Raw genomic sequence first — 27,095 nt, forward strand, 5'->3', positions numbered from 1 at the left:
TGCACAGAGACTATTGCCAAGCAATGCACAGACTATTGCAAAGCAATGCACAGAATATTGCAAAGCAATGCACAAAGACTATTTCAAAGCAATGCACAGACTATTGCACAGCAATGCACATACTATTGCAAAGCAACGCGAAGACTATTGCAAAGCAATGCACAGAGACTATTGCAAAGCAATGCACAGACTATTGCAAAGCAATGCACAGACTATTGCAAAGCAATGCACAGACTATTGCAAAGCAATGCACAGAGACTATTGCAAAGCAATGCACAGATTATTGCAAAGCAATGCACAGAGACTATTGCAAAGCAATGCACAGACTATTGCAAAGCAATGCACAGACTATTGCAAAGCAATGCACAGATTGTGCAAAGCAATGCAGAGAGACTATTGCAAAGCAATGCACAGAGACTATTGCAAAGCAATGCACGGAGTCTACTGCAAAGCAATGCACTGACTATTGCAAAGCAATGCACGGACTATTGCAAAGCAATGCACATATTGTGCAAAGCAATGCAGAGAGACTATTGCCCAGCAATGCACAGAGACTATTGCAAAGCAATGCACAGAGACTATTGCAAAGCAATGCAAAGACTATTGCAAAGCAATGTACAGACTATTGCAAAGCAATGCACAGACTATTGCAAAGCAATGCACAGAGACTATTGCACAGCAATGCACAGAGACTATTGCACAGCAATGCACAGAGACTATTGCACAGCAATGCACAGAGACTATTGCAAAGCAATGCACATATTGTGCAAAGCACTGCAGAGAGACTATTTCAAAGCAATGCAGAGAGACTATTGCAAAGCAATGCAGAGATACTATTGCAAAGCAATGCACGGAGACTATTGAAAAGCAATGCACAGACTATTGCAAAGCAATGCACAGACTATTGCAAAGCAATACACAGACTATTGCAAAGCAATGTACAGACTATTGCAAAGCAATGCACAGAGACTATTGCCAAGCAATGCACAGACTATTGCAAAGCAATGCACAAAGACTATTGCAAAGCAATGCACAGACTATTGCACAGCAATGCACATACTATTGCAAAGCAACGCAAAGACTATTGCAAAGAAATGCACAGAGACTATTGCAAAGCAATGCACAGTCTATTGCAAAGCAATGCACAGACTATTGCAAAGCAATGCACAGAGACTATTGCAAAGCAATGCACAGATTATTGCAAAGCAATGCACAGAGACTATTGCAAAGCAATGCACAGACTATTGCAAAGCAATGCACAGAGACTATTGCAAAGCAATGCACAGACTATTGCAAAGCAATGCACAGATTGTGCAAAGCAATGCAGAGAGACTATTGCAAAGCAATGCACAGAGACTATTGCAAAGCAATGCACAGAATATTGCAAAGCAATGCACAAAGACTATTGCAAAGCAATGCACAGACTATTGCACAGCAATGCATAAAGACTATTGCAAAGCAATGCACAGACTATTGCAAAGCAATGCACAGATTATTGCAAAGCAATACACAGACTATTGCAAAGCAATGTACAGACTATTGCAAAGCAATGCACAGAGACTATTGCCAAGCAATGCACAGACTATTGCAAAGCAATGCACAGACTATTGCAAAGCCATGCACAAAGACTATTGCAAAGCAATGCACAGACTATTGCAAAGCAATGCACAGAGACTATTGCAAAGCAATGCACAAACTATTGCAAATAAATGCACAGACTATTGCAAAGCAATGCACAGACTATTGCAAAGCAATACAAAGAGACTATTGCAAAGCAATGCACAGACTATTGCAAAGCAATGCACAGAGACTATTGCAAAGCAATGCACAGAGACTATTGCAAAGCAATGCACAGACTATTGCAAAGCAATGCACAGAGACTATTGCAAAGCAATGCACAAAGACTATTGCAAAGCAATGCACAGACTATTGCAAAGCAATGCACAGACTATTGCAAAGCAATGCACAGATACTATTGCAAAGCAATACACAGACTATTGCAAACCAATACAGAGACTATTGCAAAGCAATGCATAAAGACTATTGCAAAGCAATGCACAGACTATTGCAAAGCAACGCACAGATTATTGGAAAGCAATGCACAGACTATTGCAAAGCAATGCACAGAGACTATTGCAAAGCAATGCACAGATTGTGCAAAGCAATGCAGAGAGACTATTTCAAAGCAATGCAGAGAGACTATTGCAAAGCAATGCAGAGATACTATTGCAAAGCAATGCACGGAGACTATTGCAAAGCAATGCACAGACTATTGCAAAGCAATGCACAGACTATTGCAAAGCAATACACAGACTATTGCAAAGCAATGTACAGACTATTGCAAAGCAATGCACAGACTATTGCAAAGCAATGCACAAAGACTATTGCAAAGCAATGCACAGACTATTGCCAAGCAATGCACAGACTATTGCAAAGCAATGCACAGAATATTGCAAAGCAATGCACAAAGACTATTGCAAAGCAATGCACAGACTATTGCACAGCAATGCACATACTATTGCAAAGCAACGCGAAGACTATTGCAAAGCAATGCACAGAGACTATTGCAAAGCAATGCACAGACTATTGCAAAGCAATGCACAGACTATTGCAAACCAATACAGAGACTATTGCAAAGCAATGCATAAAGACTATTGCAAAGCAATGCACAGACTATTGCAAAGCAACGCACAGATTATTGGAAAGCAATGCACAGACTATTGCAAAGCAATGCACAGAGACTATTGCAAAGCAATGCACAGATTGTGCAAAGCAATGCAGAGAGACTATTTCAAAGCAATGCAGAGAGACTATTGCAAAGCAATGCAGAGAGACTATTGCAAAGCAATGCACAGAGACTATTGCAAAGCAATGCACAGACACTATTGCAAAGCAATGCACAGAATACTGCAAAGCAATGCACAGAGACTATTGCAAAGCAATGCACAGACTATTGCAAATAAATGCACAGAATATTGCAAAGCAATGCACAGACTATTGCAAAGCAATGCACAGACTATTGCAAAGCAATGCACAGACTATTACAAAGCAATGCACAGAGACTATTACAAAGCAATGCACAGACTATTGCAAAGCAATGCACAGAGACTATTGCAAAGAAATGCACAGACTATTGCAAAGCAATACACAGACTATTGCAAAGCAATGCACAGACTATTGCAAAGCAATGCACAGAGACTATTGCAAAGCAATGCACAGACTATTGCAAAGCAATGCACAGACTATTGCAAAGCAATGCACAAAGACTATTGCAAAGCAATGCACAGACTATTGCAAAGCAATGCACAGACTATTGCAAAGCAACGCAAAGACTATTGCAAAGCAATGCACAGAGACTATTGCATAACAATGCACAGACTATTGCAAAGCAATGCACAGGCTATTGCAAAGCAATGCACAGAGACTATTGCAAAGCAATGCACAGATTATTGCAAAGCAATGCACAGAGACTATTGCGAAGCAATGCACAGACTATTGCAAAGCAATACACAGAGACTATTGCAAAGCAATGCACAGACTATTGCAAAGCAATGCACAGATTGTGCAAAGCAATGCAGAGAGACTATTGCAAAGCAATGCAGAGAGACTATTGCAAAGCAATGCACAGACTATTGCAAAGCAATGCACAGAGACTATTGCAAAGCAATGCACAGACTATTGCAAAGCAATGCACAGACTATTGCAAAGCAATGCACAGAGACTATTGCAAAGCAATGCACAGACTATTGCAAAGCAATGCACAGAGACTATTGCAAAGCAATGCACAGACTATTACAAAGAAATGCACAAATTATTGCACAGCAATGCACAGACTATTGCAAAGCAATGCACAGACTATTGCAAAGCAATACACAGAGACTATTGGACTATTGCAAAGCAATGCACAGATTATTGCAAAGCAATGCACAGAGACTATTGCAAAGAAATGCACAGACTATTGCAAAGCAATGCACAGACTATTGCAAAGCAATACACAGAGACTATTGCAAAGCAATGCACAGACTATTGCAAAGCAATGCACAGACTATTGCAACGCAATGCACAGAGACTATTGCAAAGCAATGCACAGAGACTATTGCAAAGCAATGCACAGATTATTGCAAAGCAATGCACAGACTATTGCAAAGCAATGCACAGATACTATTGCAAAGCAATGCACAGACTATTGCAAAGCAATACACAGAGACTATTGCAAAGCAATGCACAGACTATTGCAAAGCAATGCACAGAGACTATTGCAAAGCAATGCACAGAGACTATTGCAAAGCAATGCACAGAGTATTGCAAAGCAATGCACAGAGACTATTGCAACGCAATGCACAGAGACTATTGCAAAGCAATGCACAGACTATTGCAAAGAAATGCACAGACTATTGCAAAGCAATGCACAGACTATTGCAAAAAAAATACACAGAGACTATTGCAAAGCAATGCACAGACTATTGCAAAGCCATGCACAAAGACTATTGCAAGGCAATGCACAGACTATTGCAAAGCAATGCACAGAGACTATTGCAAAGCAATGCACAAAAGAAATGCACAGACTATTGCAAAGCAATGCACAGACTATTGCAAAGCAATACAAAGAGACTATTGCAAAGCAATGCACAGACTATTGCAAAGCAATGCACAGAGACTATTGCAAAGCAATGCACAGAGACTATTGCAAAGCAATGCACAGACTATTGCAAAGCAATGCACAAAGACTATTGCAAAGCAATGCACAAAGACTATTGCAAAGCAATGCACAGACTATTGCAAAGCAATGCACAGACTATTGCAAAGCAATGCACAGATACTATTGCAAAGCAATACACAGACTATTGCAAACCAATACAGAGACTATTGCAAAGCAATGCATAAAGACTATTGCAAAGCAATGCACAGACTATTGCAAAGCAACGCACAGATTATTGGAAAGCAATGCACAGACTATTGCAAAGCAATGCACAGAGACTATTGCAAAGCAATGCACAGATTGTGCAAAGCAATGCAGAGAGACTATTTCAAAGCAATGCAGAGAGACTATTGCAAAGCAATGCAGAGATACTATTGCAAAGCAATGCACGGAGACTATTGCAAAGCAATGCACAGACTATTGCAAAGCAATGCACAGACTATTGCAAAGCAATACACAGACTATTGCAAAGCAATGTACAGACTATTGCAAAGCAATGCACAGAGACTATTGCCAAGCAATGCACAGACTATTGCAAAGCAATGCACAGAATATTGCAAAGCAATGCACAAAGACTATTGCAAAGCAATGCACAGACTATTGCAAAGCAATGCACAGACTATTGCAAAGCAATGCACAGATACTATTGCAAAGCAATACACAGACTATTGCAAACCAATACACAGACTATTGCAAAGCAATGCATAAAGACTATTGCAAAGCAATGCACAGACTATTGCAAAGCAATGCACAGAGACTATTGCAAAGCAATGCACAGATTATTGCAAAGCAATGCACGGAGACTACTGCAAAGCAATGCACAGACTATTGCAAAGCAATGCACGGACTATTGCAAAGCAATGCACATATTGTGCAAAGCAATGCAGAGAGACTATTGCCCAGCAATGCACAGAGACTATTGCAAAGCAATGCACAGAGACTATTGCAAAGCAATGCAAAGACTATTGCAAAGCAATGTACAGACTATTGCAAAGCAATGCACAGAGACTATTGCAAAGCAATGCACAGACTATTGCAAAGCAATGCACAGACTATTGCAAAGCAATGCACAGAGAGTATTGCAAAGCAATGCACAGACTATTGCAAAGCAATGCATAGACTATTGCAGAGCAATGCAGAGAGACTATTGCAAAGCAATGCACAGAGACTATTGCAAAGCAATGCACAGACTATTGCAAATAAATGCACAGAATATTGCAAAGCAATGCACAGACTATTGCAAAGCAATGCACAGACTATTGCAAAGCAATGCACAGACTATTACAAAGCAATGCACAGAGACTATTGCAAAGCAATGCACAGACTATTACAAAGAAATGCACAGATTATTGCACAGCAATGCACATACTATTGCAAAGCAATGCACAGACTATTGCAAAGCAATACACAGAGACTATTGGACTATTGCAAAGCAATGCACAGATTATTGCAAAGCAATGCACAGAGACTATTGCAAAGAAATGCACAGACTATTGCAAAGCAATGCACAGACTATTGCAAAGCAATACACAGAGACTATTGCAAAGCAATGCACAGACTATTGCAAAGCAATGCACAGACTATTGCAACGCAATGCACAGAGACTATTGCAAAGCAATGCACAGAGACTATTGCAAAGCAATGCACAGAGACTATTGCAAAGCAATGCACAGAGACTATTGCAACGCAATGCACAGAGACTATTGCAAAGCAATGCACAGAGACTATTGCAAAGCAATGCACAGACTATTGCAGAGCAATGCAAAGAGACTATTGCAAAGCAATGCACAGATTATTGCAAAGCAATGCACAGAGACTATTGCAAAGCAATGCACAGACTATTGCAAAGCAATGCACAGACTATTGCAAAGCAATGCGAAGAGACTATTGCAAAGCAATGCACAGACTATTGCAAAGTAATGCACTGAGACTATTGCAAAGAATTGCATAGAGATTATTGCAAAGCAATGCACAGACTATTGCAAAGCAATGCATAGAGACTATTGCAAAGCAATGCATAGAGACAATTGCAAAGCAATGCACAGACTATTGCAAAGCAATGCACAGACTATTGCAAAGCAATGCACAGAGGCTATTGCAAAGCAATGCACAGACATTATTGCAAAGCAATGCACAGACTATTGCAAAGCAATGCACAGACTATTGCAAAGCAATGCAAAGACTATTGCAAAGCAATGCAGAGACTATTGCAAAGCAATGCACAGACTATTGCAAAGCAATGCACAGAGACTATTGCAAAGCAATACACAGAATATTGCAAAGCAATGCACAGAGACTATTGCAAAGCAATGCACAGACTATTGCAAAGCAATGCTCAGACTATTGCAAAGCAATGCACAGGCTATTGCAAAGCAATGCACAGAGGCTATTGTAAAGCAATGCAAAGAGACTATTGCAAAGCAATGCACAGACTATTGCAAAGCAATGCACAGAGGCTATTGCAAAGCAATGCAAAGAGACTATTGCAAAGCAATGCACAGACTATTGCAAAGCAATGCACAGACTATTGCAAAGCAATGCACAGACTATTGCAAAGCAATGCACAGAGATTATTGCAAAGCAATGCACAGATTATTGCAAAGCAATGCACAGACTATTGCAAAGCAATGCACAGACTATTGCAAAGCAATGCACAGACTATTGCAAAGCAATGCAAAGAGACTATTGCAAAGCAATGCAAAGAGACTATTGCAAAGCAATGCACAGACTATTGCAAAGCAATGCACAGAGACTATTGCAAAGCAATGCACAGACTATTGCAAAGCAATGCAAAGAGACTATTGCAAAGCAATGCACAGATTATTGAAAAGCAATGCACAGACTATTGCAAAGCAATGCACAGACTATTGCAAAGCAATGCACAGACTATTGCAACACAATGCAAAGAGACTATTGCAAAGCAATGCACAGACTATTGCAAAGCAATGCACAGAGGCTATTGCAAAGCCATGCACAGAGACTATTGCAAAGCAATGCACAGACTATTGCAAAGCAATGCACAGACTATTGCAAAGCAATGCAAAGAGACTATTGCAAAGCAATGCACATATTATTGCAAAGCAATGCACAGACTATTGCAAAGCAATGCATAGAGACTATTGCAAAGCAATGCACAGACTATTGCAAAGCAATGCACAGAGGCTATTGCAAAGCAATGCACAGAGACTATTGCAAAGCAATGCACAGACTATTGCAAAGCAATGCACAAAGACTATTGCAAAGCAATGCACAGACTATTGCAAAGCAATGCACAGACTATTGCAAAGCAACGCGAAGACTATTGCAAAGCAATGCACAGAGACTGTTGCAAAGCAATGCACAGACTATTGCAAAGCAATGCACAGAGACTATTGCAAAGCAATGCACAGATTATTGCAAAGCAATGCACAGACTATTGCAGAGCAATGCAGAGAGACTATTGCAAAGCAATGCACAGACTATTGCAAAGCAATGCACAGAGACTATTGCAAAGCAATGCACAGGCTATTGCAAAGCAATGCACAGACTATTGCAAGGCAATGCACAGACTATTGCAAAGCAATGCGAAGACTATTTCAAAGCAATGCACAGAGACTGTTGCAAAGCAATGCACAGACTATTGCAAAGCAATGCACAGAGACTATTGCAAAGCAATGCACAGATTATTGCAAAGCAATGCACAGACTATTGCAAAGCAATGCACAAAGACTATTGCAAAGCAATGCACAGACTATTGCAAAGCAATGCACAGACTATTGCAAAGCAACGCGAAGACTATTGCAAAGCAATGCACAGACTATTGCAAAGCAATGCATAGACTATTGCAGAGCAATGCAGAGAGACTATTGCAAAGCAATGCACAGAGACTATTGCAAAGCAATGCACAGACTATTGCAAAGCAATGCACAGACTATTGCAAAGCAATGCACAGAGACTATTGCAAAGCAATGCACAGATTATTGCAAAGCAATGCACAGACTATTGCAAAGCAATGCACAAAGACTATTGCAAAGCAATGCACAGACTATTGCAAAGCAATGCACAGACTATTGCAAAGCAACGCGAAGACTATTGCAAAGCAATGCACAGACTATTGCAAAGCAATGCATAGACTATTGCAGAGCAATGCAGAGAGACTATTGCAAAGCAATGCACAGAGACTATTGCAAAGCAATGCACAGACTATTGCAAAGCAATGCACAGACTATTGCAAAGCAATGCACAGAGACTATTGCAAAGCAATGCACAGACTATTGCAAAGCAATGCACAGACTATTGCAAAGCAATGCACAGAGAGTATTGCAAAGCAATGCACAGACTATTGCAAAGCAATGCATAGACTATTGCAGAGCAATGCAGAGAGACTATTGCAAAGCAATGCACAGAGACTATTGCAAAGCAATGCACAGACTATTGCAAAGCAATGCACAGAGACTATTGCAAAGAAATGCACAGACTATTGCAAAGCAATGCACAGACTATTGCAAAGCAATGCACAGAGACTATTGCAAAGCAATGCACAGACTATTGCAAAGCAATGCACAGACTATTGCAAAGCAATGCACAAAGACTATTGCAAAGCAATGCACAGACTATTGCAAAGCAATGCACAGACTATTGCAAAGCAACGCAAAGACTATTGCAAAGCAATGCACAGAGACTATTGCATAACAATGCACAGACTATTGCAAAGCAATGCACAGGCTATTGCAAAGCAATGCACAGAGACTATTGCAAAGCAATGCACAGATTATTGCAAAGCAATGCACAGAGACTATTGCGAAGCAATGCACAGACTATTGCAAAGCAATGCACAGAGACTATTGCAAAGCAATGCACAGACTATTGCAAAGCAATGCACAGATTGTGCAAAGCAATGCAGAGAGACTATTGCAAAGCAATGCAGAGAGACTATTGCAAAGCAATGCACAGACTATTGCAAAGCAATGCACAGAGACTATTGCAAAGCAATGCACAGACTATTGCAAAGCAATGCACAGACTATTGCAAAGCAATGCACAGAGACTATTGCAAAGCAATGCACAGACTATTGCAAAGCAATGCACAGAGACTATTGCAAAGCAATGCACAGACTATTACAAAGAAATGCACAGATTATTGCATAGCAATGCACAGACTATTGCAAAGCAATGCACAGACTATTGCAAAGCAATACACAGAGACTATTGGACTATTGCAAAGCAATGCACAAATTATTGCAAAGCAATGCACAGAGACTATTGCAAAGCAATGCACAGACTATTGCAAAGCAATGCACAGAGACTATTGCAAAGCAATGCACAGACTATTGCAAAGAAATGCACAGATTGTGCAAAGCAATGCAGAGAGACTATTGCAAAGCAATGCACAGAGACTATTGCAAAGCAATGCACAGAGACTATTGCAAAGCAATGCACAGACTATTGCAAAGCAATGCACAGAGACTATTGCAAAGCAATGCACAGACTATTGCAAAGCAATGCACAGACTATTGCAAAGCAATGCACAGAGACTATTGCAAAGCAATGCACAGATTATTGCAAAGCAATGCACAGACTATTGCAAAGCAATGCACAGATACTATTGCAAAGCAATGCACAGAGACTATTGCAAAGCAATGCACAGACTATTGCAAAGCAATGCACAGAGACTATTGCAAAGCAATGCACAGAGACTATTGCAAAGCAATGCACAGAGTATTGCAAAGCAATGCACAGAGACTATTGCAAAGCAATGCACAGACTATTGCAAAGCAATGCACAGAGACTATTGCAAAGAAATGCACAGACTATTGCAAAGCAATGCACAGACTATTGCAAAGCAATGCACAGAGACTATTGCAAAGCAATGCACAGACTATTGCAAAGCAATGCACAGACTATTGCAAAGCAATGCACAAAGACTATTGCAAAGCAATGCACAGACTATTGCAAAGCAATGCACAGACTATTGCAAAGCAACGCAAAGACTATTGCAAAGCAATGCACAGAGACTATTGCATAACAATGCACAGACTATTGCAAAGCAATGCACAGGCTATTGCAAAGCAATGCACAGATACTATTGCAAAGCAATGCACAGAGACTATTGCAAAGCAATGCACAGACTATTGCAAAGCAATGCACAGAGACTATTGCAAAGCAATGCACAGAGACTATTGCAAAGCAATGCACAGAGTATTGCAAAGCAATGCACAGAGACTATTGCAACGCAATGCACAGAGACTATTGCAAAGCAATGCACAGACTATTGCAAAGAAATGCACAGACTATTGCAAAGCAATGCACAGACTATTGCAAAAAAATACACAGAGACTATTGCAAAGCAATGCACAGACTATTGCAAAGCCATGCACAAAGACTATTGCAAAGCAATGCACAGACTATTGCAAAGCAATGCACAGAGACTATTGCAAAGCAATGCACAAACTATTGCAAAGAAATGCACAGACTATTGCAAAGCAATGCACAGACTATTGCAAAGCAATACAAAGAGACTATTGCAAAGCAATGCACAGACTATTGCAAAGCAATGCACAGAGACTATTGCAAAGCAATGCACAGAGACTATTGCAAAGCAATGCACAAAGACTATTGCAAAGCAATGCACAGACTATTGCAAAGCAATGCACAGACTATTGCAAAGCAATGCACAGATACTATTGCAAAGCAATACACAGACTATTGCAAACCAATACAGAGACTATTGCAAAGCAATGCATAAAGACTATTGCAAAGCAATGCACAGACTATTGCAAAGTAACGCACAGATTATTGGAAAGCAATGCACAGACTATTGCAAAGCAATGCACAGAGACTATTGCAAAGCAATGCACAGATTGTGCAAAGCAATGCAGAGAGACTATTTCAAAGCAATGCAGAGAGACTATTGCAAAGCAATGCAGAGATACTATTGCAAAGCAATGCACGGAGACTATTGCAAAGCAATGCACAGACTATTGCAAAGCAATGCACAGACTATTGCAAAGCAATACACAGACTATTGCAAAGCAATGTACAGACTATTGCAAAGCAATGCACAGAGACTATTGCCAAGCAATGCACAGACTATTGCAAAGCAATGCACAGAATATTGCAAAGCAATGCACAAAGACTATTGCAAAGCAATGCACAGACTATTGCACAGCAATGCACATACTATTGCAAAGCAACGCGAAGACTATTGCAAAGCAATGCACAGAGACTATTGCAAAGCAATGCACAGACTATTGCAAAGCAATGCACAGAGGCTATTGCAAAGCAATGCAAAGAGACTATTGCAAAGCAATGCACAGACTATTGCAAAGCAATGCACAGACTATTGCAAAGCAATGCACAGACTATTGCAAAGCAATGCACAGAGACTATTGCAAAGCAATGCACAGATTATTGCAAAGCAATGCACAGAGACTATTGCAAAGCAATGCACAGACTATTGCAAAGCAATGCACAGACTATTGCAAAGCAATGCACAGATTGTGCAAAGCAATGCAGAGAGACTATTGCAAAGCAATGCACAGAGACTATTGCAAAGCAATGCACGGAGACTACTGCAAAGCAATGCACTGACTATTGCAAAGCAATGCACGGACTATTGCAAAGCAATGCACATATTGTGCAAAGCAATGCAGAGAGACTATTGCCCAGCAATGCACAGAGACTATTGCAAAGCAATGCACAGAGACTATTGCAAAGCAATGCAAAGACTATTGCAAAGCAATGTACAGACTATTGCAAAGCAATGCACAGAGACTATTGCAAAGCAATGCACAGACTATTGCAAAGCAATGCACAGACTATTGCAAAGCAATGCACAGAGAGTATTGCAAAGCAATGCACAGACTATTGCAAAGCAATGCATAGACTATTGCAGAGCAATGCAGAGAGACTATTGCAAAGCAATGCACAGAGACTATTGCAAAGCAATGCACAGACACTATTGCAAAGCAATGCACAGAATACTGCAAAGCAATGCACAGAGACTATTGCAAAGCAATGCACAGACTATTGCAAATAAATGCACAGAATATTGCAAAGCAATGCACAGACTATTGCAAAGCAATGCACAGACTATTGCAAAGCAATGCACAGACTATTACAAAGCAATGCACAGAGACTATTGCAAAGCAATGCACAGACTATTGCAAAGCAATGCACAGAGACTATTGCAAAGAAATGCACAGACTATTGCAAAGCAATGCACAGACTATTGCAAAGCAATACACAGACTATTGCAAAGCAATGCACAGACTATTGCAAAGCAATGCACAGAGACTATTGCAAAGCAATGCACAGACTATTGCAAAGCAATGCACAGACTATTGCAAAGCAATGCACAAAGACTATTGCAAAGCAATGCACAGACTATTGCAAAGCAATGCACAGACTATTGCAAAGCAACGCAAAGACTATTGCAAAGCAATGCACAGAGACTATTGCATAACAATGCACAGACTATTGCAAAGCAATGCACAGGCTATTGCAAAGCAATGCACAGAGACTATTGCAAAGCAATGCACAGATTATTGCAAAGCAATGCACAGAGACTATTGCGAAGCAATGCACAGACTATTGCAAAGCAATACACAGAGACTATTGCAAAGCAATGCACAGACTATTGCAAAGCAATGCACAGATTGTGCAAAGCAATGCAGAGAGACTATTGCAAAGCAATGCAGAGAGACTATTGCAAAGCAATGCACAGATTATTGCAAAGCAATGCACAGAGACTATTGCAAAGCAATGCACAGACTATTGCAAAGCAATGCACAGACTATTGCAAAGCAATGCACAGAGACTATTGCAAAGCAATGCACAGACTATTGCAAAGCAATGCACAGAGACTATTGCAAAGCAATGCACAGACTATTACAAAGAAATGCACAAATTATTGCACAGCAATGCACAGACTATTGCAAAGCAATGCACAGACTATTGCAAAGCAATACACAGAGACTATTGGACTATTGCAAAGCAATGCACAGATTATTGCAAAGCAATGCACAGAGACTATTGCAAAGAAATGCAAAGACTATTGCAAAGCAATGCACAGACTATTGCAAAGCAATACACAGAGACTATTGCAAAGCAATGCACAGACTATTGCAAAGCAATGCACAGACTATTGCAACGCAATGCACAGAGACTATTGCAAAGCAATGCACAGAGACTATTGCAAAGCAATGCACAGATTATTGCAAAGCAATGCACAGACTATTGCAAAGCAATGCACAGATACTATTGCAAAGCAATGCACAGACTATTGCAAAGCAATACACAGAGACTATTGCAAAGCAATGCACAGACTATTGCAAAGCAATGCACAGAGACTATTGCAAAGCAATGCACAGAGACTATTGCAAAGCAATGCACAGAGTATTGCAAAGCAATGCACAGAGACTATTGCAACGCAATGCACAGAGACTATTGCAAAGCAATGCACAGACTATTGCAAAGAAATGCACAGACTATTGCAAAGCAATGCACAGACTATTGCAAAAAAAATACACAGAGACTATTGCAAAGCAATGCACAGACTATTGCAAAGCAATGCACAGACTATTGCAAAGCAATGCACAGACTATTGCAAAGCAATGCACAGAGACTATTGCAAAGCAATGCACAAAAGAAATGCACAGACTATTGCAAAGCAATGCACAGACTATTGCAAAGCAATACAAAGAGACTATTGCAAAGCAATGCACAGACTATTGCAAAGCAATGCACAGAGACTATTGCAAAGCAATGCACAGAGACTATTGCAAAGCAATGCACAGACTATTGCAAAGCAATGCACAGAGACTATTGCAAAGCAATGCACAAAGACTATTGCAAAGCAATGCACAGACTATTGCAAAGCAATGCACAGACTATTGCAAAGCAATGCACAGATACTATTGCAAAGCAATACACAGACTATTGCAAACCAATACAGAGACTATTGCAAAGCAATGCATAAAGACTATTGCAAAGCAATGCACAGACTATTGCAAAGCAACGCACAGATTATTGGAAAGCAATGCACAGACTATTGCAAAGCAATGCACAGAGACTATTGCAAAGCAATGCACAGATTGTGCAAAGCAATGCAGAGAGACTATTTCAAAGCAATGCAGAGAGACTATGGCAAAGCAATGCAGAGATACTATTGCAAAGCAATGCACGGAGACTATTGCAAAGCAATGCACAGACTATTGCAAAGCAATGCACAGACTATTGCAAAGCAATACACAGACTATTGCAAAGCAATGTACAGACTATTGCAAAGCAATGCACAGAGACTATTGCCAAGCAATGCACAGACTATTGCAAAGCAATGCACAGAATATTGCAAAGCAATGCACAAAGACTATTGCAAAGCAATGCACAGACTATTGCAAAGCAATGCACAGACTATTGCAAAGCAATGCACAGATACTATTGCAAAGCAATACACAGACTATTGCAAACCAATACACAGACTATTGCAAAGCAATGCATAAAGACTATTGCAAAGCAATGCACAGACTATTGCAAAGCAATGCACAGAGACTATTGCAAAGCAATGCACAGATTATTGCAAAGCAATGCACGGAGACTACTGCAAAGCAATGCACAGACTATTGCAAAGCAATGCACGGACTATTGCAAAGCAATGCACATATTGTGCAAAGCAATGCAGAGAGACTATTGCCCAGCAATGCACAGAGACTATTGCAAAGCAATGCACAGAGACTATTGCAAAGCAATGCAAAGACTATTGCAAAGCAATGTACAGACTATTGCAAAGCAATGCACAGAGACTATTGCAAAGCAATGCACAGACTATTGCAAAGCAATGCACAGACTATTGCAAAGCAATGCACAGAGAGTAATGCAAAGCAATGCACAGACTATTGCAAAGCAATGCATAGACTATTGCAGAGCAATGCAGAGAGACTATTGCAAAGCAATGCACAGAGACTATTGCAAAGCAATGCACAGACACTATTGCAAAGCAATGCACAGAATACTGCAAAGCAATGCACAGAGACTATTGCAAAGCAATGCACAGACTATTGCAAATAAATGCACAGAATATTGCAAAGCAATGCACAGACTATTGCAAAGCAATGCTCAGACTATTGCAAAGCAATGCACAGACTATTACAAAGCAATGCACAGAGACTATTGCAAAGCAATGCACAGACTATTACAAAGAAATGCACAGATTATTGCACAGCAATGCACATACTATTGCAAAGCAATGCACAGACTATTGCAAAGCAATACACAGAGACTATTGGACTATTTCAAAGCAATGCACAGATTATTGCAAAGCAATGCACAGAGACTATTGCAAAGAAATGCACAGACTATTGCAAAGCAATGCACAGACTATTGCAAAGCAATACACAGAGACTATTGCAAAGCAATGCACAGACTATTGCAAAGCAATGCACAGACTATTGCAACGCAATGCACAGAGACTATTGCAAAGCAATGCACAGAGACTATTGCAAAGCAATGCACAGAGACTATTGCAAAGCAATGCACAGAGACTATTGCAACGCAATGCACAGAGACTATTGCAAAGCAATGCACAGAGACTATTGCAAAGCAATGCACAGACTATTGCAGAGCAATGCAAAGAGACTATTGCAAAGCAATGCACAGATTATTGCAAAGCAATGCACTGAGACTATTGCAAAGCAATGCACAGACTATTGCAAAGCAATGCACAGACTATTGCAAAGCAATGCGAAGAGACTATTGCAAAGCAATGCACAGACTATTGCAAAGTAATGCACTGAGACTATTGCAAAGAATTGCATAGAGATTATTGCAAAGCAATGCACAGACTATTGCAAAGCAATGCATAGAGACTATTGCAAAGCAATGCATAGAGACAATTGCAAAGCAATGCACTGACTATTGCAAAGCAATGCACAGACTATTGCAAAGCAATGCACAGAGGCTATTGCAAAGCAATGCACAGACATTATTGCAAAGCAATGCACAGACTATTGCAAAGCAATGCACAGACTATTGCAAAGCAATGCAAAGACTATTGCAAAGCAATGCAGAGACTATTGCAAAGCAATGCACAGACTATTGCAACGCAATGCACAGAGACTATTGCAAAGCAATGCACAGAGACTATTGCAAAGCAATGCACAGAGACTATTGCAAAGCAATGCACAGAGACTATTGCAACGCAATGCACAGAGACTATTGCAAAGCAATGCACAGAGACTATTGCAAAGCAATGCACAGACTATTGCAAAGCAATGCACAGACTATTGCAAAGCAATGCACAGAGGCTATTGCAAAGCAATGCACAGACATTATTGCAAAGCAATGCACAGACTATTGCAAAGCAATGCACAGACTATTGCAAAGCAATGCAGAGACTATTGCAAAGCAATGCACAGACTATTGCAAAGCAATGCACAGAGACTATTGCAAAGCAATACACAGAATATTGCAAAGCAATGCACAGAGACTATTGCAAAGCAATGCACAGACTATTGCAAAGCAATGCTCAGACTATTGCAAAGCAATGCACAGGCTATTGCAAAGCAATGCACAGAGGCTATTGTAAAGCAATGCAAAGAGACTATTGCAAAGCAATGCACAGACTATTGCAAAGCAATGCACAGAGGCTATTGCAAAGCAATGCAAAGAGACTATTGCAAAGCAATGCACAGACTATTGCAAAGCAATGCACAGACTATTGCAAAGCAATGCACAGACTATTGCAAAGCAATGCACAGAGATTATTGCAAAGCAATGCACAGATTATTGCAAAGCAATGCACAGACTATTGCAAAGCAATGCACAGACTATTGCAAAGCAATGCACAGACTATTGCAAAGCAATGCACAGACTATTGCAAAGCAATGCAAAGAGACTATTGCAAAGCAATGCACAGATTATTGAAAAGCAATGCACAGACTATTGCAAAGCAATGCACAGACTATTGCAAAGCAATGCACAGACTATTGCAACACAATGCAAAGAGACTATTGCAAAGCAATGCACAGACTATTGCAAAGCAATGCACAGAGGCTATTGCAAAGCCATGCACAGAGACTATTGCAAAGCAATGCACAGACTATTGCAAAGCAATGCAAAGAGACTATTGCAAAGCAATGCACATATTATTGCAAAGCAATGCACAGACTATTGCAAAGCAATGCATAGAGACTATTGCAAAGCAATGCACAGACTATTGCAAAGCAATGCACAGAGGCTATTGCAAAGCAATGCACAGAGGCTATTGCAAAGCAATGCACAGAGGCTATTGCAAAGCAATGCACAGAGACTATTGCAAAGCAATGCACAGACTATTGCAAAGCAATGCACGGACTATTGGAAAGCAATGCAAAGACTATTGCAAAGCAATGCAGAGACTATTGCAAAGCAATGCACAGACTATTGCAAAGCAATGCACAGACACTATTGCAAAGCAATGCACAGATTATTGCAAAGCAATGCAGACTATTGCAAACCAATGCACAGAGACTATTGCAAAGCAATGCACAGACTATTGCAAAGCAATGCACATAGGCTATTGTAAAGCAATGCAAAGAGACTATTGTAAAGCAATGCACAGACTATTGCAAAGCAATGCACAGACTATTGCAAAACAATGCACAGAGGCTATTGCAAAGCAATCCAAAGAGACTATTGGAAAGCAATGCACAGACTATTGCAAAGCAATGCACAGACTATTGCAAAACAATGCACAGACCATTGCAAAGCAATGCAAAGAGACTATTGCAAAGCAATGCACAGACTATTGCAAAGCAATGCACAGACCATTGCAAAGCAATGCAAAGAGACTATTGCAAAGCAATGCACAGACTATTGCAAAGCAATGCACAGACTATTGCAGAGCAATGCATAGAGACTATTGCAAAGCAATGCACAGATTATTGCAAAGCAATGCACAGAGACTATTGCAAAGCAATGCACAGACTATTGCAAAGCAATGCACAGACTATTGCAAAGCAATGCGAAGAGACTATTGCAAAGCAATGCACAGACTATTGCAAAGTAATGCACTGAGACTATTGCAAAGAATTGCATAGAGACTATTGCAAAGCAATGCACAGACTATTGCAAAGCAATGCACAGAGACTATTGCAAAGCAATGCACAGACTATTGCAAAGCAATGCAAAGAGACTATTGCAAAGCAATGCACAGATTATTGCAAAGCAATGCACAGACTATTGCAAAGCAATGCATAGAGACTATTGCAAAGCAATGCATAGAGACTATTGCAAAGCAATGCACAGACTATTGCAAAGCAATGCACAGACTATTGCAAAGCAATGCACAGACATTATTGCAAAGCAATGCACAGACATTATTGCAAAGCAATGCACAGACTATTGCAAAGCAATGCAAAGACTATTGCAAAGCAATGCAAAGACTATTGCAAAGCAATGCAGAGACTATTGCAAAGCAATGCACAGACTATTGCAAAGCAATGCACAGAGACTATTGCAAAGCAATACACAGAATATTGCAAAGCAATGCACAGAGACTATTGCAAAGCAATGCACAGACTATTGCAAAGCAATGCACAGACTATTGCAAAGCAATGCCCAGGCTATTGCAAAGCAATGCACAGAGGCTATTGTAAAGCAATGCAAAGAGACTATTGCAAAGCAATGCACAGACTATTGCAAAGCAATGCACAGAGGCTATTGCAAAGCAATGCAAAGAGACTATTGCAAAGCAATGCAAAGAGACTATTGCAAAGCAATGCACAGACTATTGCAAAGCAATGCAAAGAGACTATTGCAAAGCAATGCACAGACTATTGCAAAGCAATGCACAGACCATTGCAAAGCAATGCAAAGAGACTATTGCAAAGCAATGCACAGAATATTGCAAAGCAATGCACAGACTATTGCAAAGCAATGCACAAACTATTGCAAAGCAATGCAAAGAGACTATTGCAAAGCAATGCAAAGAGACTATTGCAAAGCAATGCACAGACTATTGCAAAGCAATGCACAGAGACTATTGCAAAGCAATGCACAGACTATTGCAATGCAATGCACAGAGACTATTGCAAAGCAATGCACGGAGACTTTTGCAAAGCAATGCACAGACTATTGCAAAGCAATGCACAGACTATTGCAAAGCAATGCACAGAGACTATTGCAAAGCAATGCACAGAGACTATTGCAAAGCAATGCACAGATTATTGCAAAGCAATGCACAGACTATTGCAAAGCAATGCACAGACACTATTGCAAAGCAATGCACAGATTATTGCAAAGCAATGCAGACTATTGCAAACCAATGCACAGAGACTATTGCAAAGCAATGCACGGAGACTTTTGCAAAGCAATGCACAGACTATTGCAAAGCAATGCACAGACTATTGCAAAGCAATGCACGGACTATTGGAAAGCAATGCAAAGACTATTGCAAAGCAATGCAGAGACTATTGCAAAGCAATGCACAGACTATTGCAAAGCAATGCACAGACACTATTGCAAAGCAATGCACAGATTATTGCAAAGCAATGCAGACTATTGCAAACCAATGCACAGAGACTATTGCAAAGCAATGCACAGACTATTGCAAAGCAATGCACATAGGCTATTGTAAAGCAATGCAAAGAGACTATTGTAAAGCAATGCACAGACTATTGCAAAGCAATGCACAGACTATTGCAAAGCAATGCAGACTATTGCAATGCAATGCACAGAGACTATTGCAAAGCAATGCACGGAGACTTTTGCAAAGCAATGCACAGACTATTGCAAAGCAATGCACCGACTATTGCAAAGCAATGCACGGACTATTGGAAAGCAATGCAAAGACTATTGCAAAGCAATGCAGAGACTATTGCAAAGCAATGCACAGACTATTGCAAAGCAATGCACAGACACTATTGCAAATCAATGCACAGATTATTGCAAAGCAATGCAGACTATTGCAAACCAATGCACAGAGACTATTGCAAAGCAATGCACAGACTATTGCAAAGCAATGCACATAGGCTATTGTAAAGCAATGCAAAGAGACTATTGTAAAGCAATGCACAGACTATTGCAAAGCAATGCACAGACTATTGCAAAACAATGCACAGAGGCTATTGCAAAGCAATCCAAAGAGACTATTGGAAAGCAATGCACAGACTATTGCAAAGCAATGCACAGACTATTGCAAAGCAATGCAAAAAGACTATTGCAAAGCAATGCACAGACTATTGCAAAGCAATGCACAGACCATTGCAAAGCAATGCAAAGAGACTATTGCAAAGCAATGCACAGACTATTGCAAAGCAATGCACAGACTATTGCAGAGCAATGCATAGAGACTATTGCAAAGCAATGCACAGATTATTGCAAAGCAATGCACAGAGACTATTGCAAAGCAATGCACAGACTATTGCAAAGCAATGCACAGACTATTGCAAAGCAATGCGAAGAGACTATTGCAAAGCAATGCACAGACTATTGCAAAGTAATGCACTGAGACTATTGCAAAGAATTGCATAGAGACTATTGCAAAGCAATGCACAGACTATTGCAAAGCAATGCACAGAGACTATTGCAAAGCAATGCACAGACTATTGCAAAGCAATGCAAAGAGACTATTGCAAAGCAATGCACAGATTATTGCAAAGCAATGCACAGACTATTGCAAAGCAATGCATAGAGACTATTGCAAAGCAATGCATAGAGACTATTGCAAAGCAATGCACAGACTATTGCAAAGCAATGCACAGACTATTGCAAAGCAATGCACAGACATTATTGCAAAGCAATGCACAGACATTATTGCAAAGCAATGCACAGACTATTGCAAAGCAATGCACAGACTATTGCAAAGCAATGCAAAGACTATTGCAAAGCAATGCAGAGACTATTGCAAAGCAATGCACAGACTATTGCAAAGCAATGCACAGAGACTATTGCAAAGCAATACACAGAATATTGCAAAGCAATGCACAGAGACTATTGCAAAGCAATGCACAGACTATTGCAAAGCAATGCACAGACTATTGCAAAGCAATGCCCAGGCTATTGCAAAGCAATGCACAGAGGCTATTGTAAAGCAATGCAAAGAGACTATTGCAAAGCAATGCACAGACTATTGCAAAGCAATGCACAGAGGCTATTGCAAAGCAATGCAAAGAGACTATTGCAAAGCAATGCAAAGAGACTATTGCAAAGCAATGCACAGACTATTGCAAAGCAATGCAAAGAGACTATTGCAAAGCAATGCACAGACTATTGCAAAGCAATGCACAGACCATTGCAAAGCAATGCAAAGAGACTATTGCAAAGCAATGCACAGATTATTGCAAAGCAATGCACAGACTATTGCAAGGCAATGCACAGAGACTATTGCAAAGCAATGCACAGACTATTGCAATGCAATGCACAGAGACTATTGCAAAGCAATGCACGGAGACTTTTGCAAAGCAATGCACAGACTATTGCAAAGCAATGCACAGACTATTGCAAAGCAATGCACAGAGACTATTGCAAAGCAATGCACAGAGACTATTGCAAAGCAATGCACAGACTATTGCAAAGCAATGCACAGAGACTATTGCAAAGCAATGCACAGAGACTATTGCAAAGCAATGCACAGACTATTGCAAAGCAATGCACAGAGGCTATTGCAAGGCAATGCACAGAGACTATTGCAAAGCAATGCACAGACTATTGCAAAAAATGCACAGACTATTGCAAAGCAATGCACAGACTATTGCAAACCAATGCACAGATTATTGCAAAGAAATGCACAGACTATTGCAAAGCAATGCACAGACTATTGCAAAGCAATGCACAGACTATTGCAACGCAATGCAAAGAGAGTATTGCAAAGCAATGCAGAGAATATTGCAAAGCAATGCACAAACTATTGCAAAGCAATGCACAGAGACTATTGCAAAGCAATGCACAAACTATTGCAATGCAATGCACAGAGACTATTGCAAAGCAATGCACGGAGACTTTTGCAAAGCAATGCACAGACTTGCAAAGCAATGCACAGACTATTGCAAAGCAATGCACAGAGACTATTGCAAAGCAATGCACAGAGACTATTGCAAAGCAATGCACAGACTATTGCAATGCAATGCACAGAGACTATTGCAAAGCAATGCACGGAGACTTTTGCAAAGCAATGCACAGACTATTGCAAAGCAATGCACAGACTATTGCAAAGCAATGCACAGAGACTATTGCAAAGCAATGCACAGAGACTATTGCAAAGCAATGCACAGACTATTGCAAAGCAATGCACAGAGACTATTTCAAAGCAATGCACAGACTATTGCAAAGCAATGCACAGACTATTGCAAACCAATGCACAGAGACTATTGCAAAGCAATGCACAGACTATTGCAAAGCAATGCAGAGACTATTGCAAAGCAATGCATGGAGGCTATTGTAAAGCAATGCATAGAGACTATTGCAAAGCAATGCACAGACTATTGCAAAGCAATGCACAGAGACTATTGCAAAGCAATGCACAGAGACTATTTTAAAGCAATGCACAGAGACTATTGCAAAGCAATGCACAGACTATTGCAAAGCAATGCACAGACTATTGCAAAGCAAAGCAAAGAGACTATTGCAAAGCAATGCACAGATTATTGCAAAGCAATGCACAGACTATTGCAAAGCAATGCATAGAGACTATTGCAAAGCAATGCACAGACTATTGCAAAGCAATGCACAGACTATTGCAAAGCAATGCAAAGAGACTATTGCAAAGCAAGGCAAAGAGACTATTGCAAAGCAATGCACAGACTATTGCAAAGCAATGCAAAGAGACTATTGTAAAGCAATGCAAATAGACTATTGCAAAGCAATGCACAGACTATTGCAAAGCAATGCACAGACTATTGCAAAGCAATGCACAGACTATTGCAAAGCAATGCACAGACTATTGCAAAGCAATGCACAGACTATTGCAAAGCAATGCACAGACTATTGCAAAGCAATGCACAGAGACTATTGCAAAGCAATGCACAGAGACTATTGCAAAGCAATGCACAGAGACTATTGCAAAGCAATGCACAGACTATTGCAAAGCAATGCACAGAGGCTATTGTAAAGCAATGCAAAGAGACTATTGCAAAGCAATGCACAGATTATTGCAAAGCAATGCACAGACTATTGCAAAGCAATGCACAGACTATTGCAAAGCAATGCACAGATTATTGCAAAGCAATGCACAGACTATTGCAAAGCAATGCACAGACTATTGCAAAGCAATGCACAGACTATTGCAACGCAATGCAAAGAGACTATTGCAAAGCAATGCAGAGACTATTGCAAAGCAATGCACAAACTATTGCAAATTAATGCAAAGAGACTATTGCAAAGCAATGCAAAGAGACTATTGCAAAGCAATGCACAGACGATTGCAAAGCAATGCACAGAGACTATTGCAAAGCGATGCACAGACTATTGCAAAGCAATGCACAGAGACTATTGCAAAGCAATGCACGGAGACTTTTGCAAAGCAATGCACAGACTATTGCAAAGCAATGCACAGAGACTATTGCAAAGCAATGCACAGAGACTATTGGAAAGCAATGCACAGACTATTGCAAAGCAATGCACAGAGACTATTGCAAAGCAATGCACAGAGACTATTGCAAAGCAATGCACAGACTATTGCAAAGCAATGCACAGAGGCTATTGCAAATCAATGCCAAGAGAGACTATTGCAAAGCAATGCACAGACTATTGCAAAGCAATGCACAGACTATTGCAAAGCAATGCAAAGAGATTATTGCAAACCAATGCACAGAGACTATTGCTAAGCAATGCACAGACTATTGCAAAGCAATGCAGAGACTATTGCAAAGCAATGCACGGAGGCTATTGTAAAGCAATGCATAGAGACTATTGCACAGACCATTGCAAAGCAATGCACAGAGACTATTGCAAAGCAATGCACAGACTATTTTAAAGCAATGCACAGAGACTATTGCAAAGCAATGCACAGACTATTGCAAAGCAATGCACAGACTATTGCAAAGCAAAGAGACTATTGCAAAGCAATGCACAGATTATTGCAAAGCAATGCACAGACTATTACAAAGCAATGCAAAGAGACTATTGCAAAGCAATGCACAGACTATTGCAAAGCAATGCACAGACTATTGCAAAGCAATGCAAAGAGACTATTTTAAAGCAATGCACAGAGACTATTGCAAAGCAATGCACAGACTATTGCAAAGCAATGCACAGACTATTGCAAAGCAAAGAGACTATTGCAAAGCAATGCACAGATTATTGCAAAGCAATGCACAGACTATTACAAAGCAATGCAAAGAGACTATTGCAAAGCAATGCACAGACTATTGCAAAGCAATGCACAGACTATTGCAAAGCAATGCAAAGAGACTATTGCAAAGCAATGCAAAGAGACTATTGTAAAGCAATGCAAATAGACTATTTCAAAGCAATGCACAGACTATTGCAAAGCAATGCACAGACTATTGCAAAGCAATGCAAAGACTATTGCAAAGCAATGCACAGACTATTGCAAAGCAATGCACAGACTATTGCAAAGCAATGCACAGAGACTATTGCAAAGCAATGCACGGAGACTATTGCAAAGCAATGCACAGAGACTATTGCAAAGCAATGCACGGAGACTATTGCAAAGCAATGCACAGACTATTGCAAAGCAATGCACAAACTATTGCAAAGCAATGCACAGGCTATTGCAAAGCAATGCACAGAGGCTATTGTAAAGCAATGCAAAGAGACTATTGCAAAGCAATGCACAGACTATTGCAAAGTAATGCACAGAGGCTATTGCAAAGCAATGCACAGAGGCTATTGCAAATCAATGCCATAAGAGACACTTGCAAAGCAATGCACAGACTATTGCAAAGCAATGCACAGACTATTGCAAAGCAATGCAAAGAGATTATTGCAAAGCAATGCACAGACTATTGCAAAGCAATGCACAGAGACTATTGCAAAGCAATGCACAGACTTTTGCAAAGCAATGCACAGACTATTGCAAAGCAATGCACAGACTATTGCAAAGCAATGCAAAGAGACTATTGCAAAGCAAGGCAAAGAGACTATTGCAAAGCAATGCACAGACTATTGCAAAGCAATGCACAGAGACTGTTGCAAAGCAATGCACAGAGGATATTGCAAAGCAATGCAAAGAGACTATTGCAAAGCAATGCACAGACTATTGCAAAGCAATGCACAGAGGCTATTGCAAAGCAATGCACAGAGGCTATTGCAAAGCAATGCACAGAGACTATTGCAAAGCAATGCACAGACTATTGCAAAGCAATGCACGGACTATTGGAAAGCAATGCAAAGACTATTGCAAAGCAATGCAGAGACTATTGCAAAGCAATGCACAGACTATTGCAAAGCAATGCACAGACACTATTGCAAAGCAATGCACAGATTATTGCAAAGCAATGCAGACTATTGCAAACCAATGCACAGAGACTATTGCAAAGCAATGCACAGACTATTGCAAAGCAATGCACATAGGCTATTGTAAAGCAATGCAAAGAGACTATTGTAAAGCAATGCACAGACTATTGCAAAGCAATGCACAGACTATTGCAAAACAATGCACAGAGGCTATTGCAAAGCAATCCAAAGAGACTATTGGAAAGCAATGCACAGACTATTGCAAAGCAATGCACAGACTATTGCAAAACAATGCACAGACCATTGCAAAGCAATGCAAAGAGACTATTGCAAAGCAATGCACAGACTATTGCAAAGCAATGCACAGACCATTGCAAAGCAATGCAAAGAGACTATTGCAAAGCAATGCACAGACTATTGCAAAGCAATGCACAGACTATTGCAGAGCAATGCAAAGAGACTATTGCAAAGCAATGCACAGATTATTGCATAGCAATGCACAGAGACTATTAGAAAGCAATGCACAGACTATTGCAAAGCAATCCAATCCACAGACTATTGCAAAGCAATGCGAAGAGACTATTGCAAAGCAATGCACAGACTATTGCAAAGTAATGCACTGAGACTATTGCAAAGAATTGCATAGAGACTATTGCAAAGCAATGCACAGACTATTGCAAAGCAATGCACAGAGACTATTGCAAAGCAATGCACAGACTATTGCAAAGCAATGCAAAGAGACTATTGCAAAGCAATGCACAGATTATTGCAAAGCAATGCACAGACTATTGCAAAGCAATGCATAGAGACTATTGCAAAGCAATGCATAGAGACTATTGCAAAGCAATGCACAGACTATTGCAAAGCAATGCACAGACTATTGCAAAGCAATGCACAGACATTATTGCAAAGCAATGCACAGACATTATTGCAAAGCAATGCACAGACTATTGCAAAGCAATGCACAGACTATTGCAAAGCAATGCAAAGACTATTGCAAAGCAATGCAGAGACTATTGCAAAGC

Source organism: Lissotriton helveticus, assembly GCF_964261635.1.
Source record: "Lissotriton helveticus chromosome 1_1 unlocalized genomic scaffold, aLisHel1.1 SUPER_1_unloc_1, whole genome shotgun sequence".
NCBI lineage: Eukaryota > Metazoa > Chordata > Amphibia > Caudata > Salamandridae > Lissotriton > Lissotriton helveticus.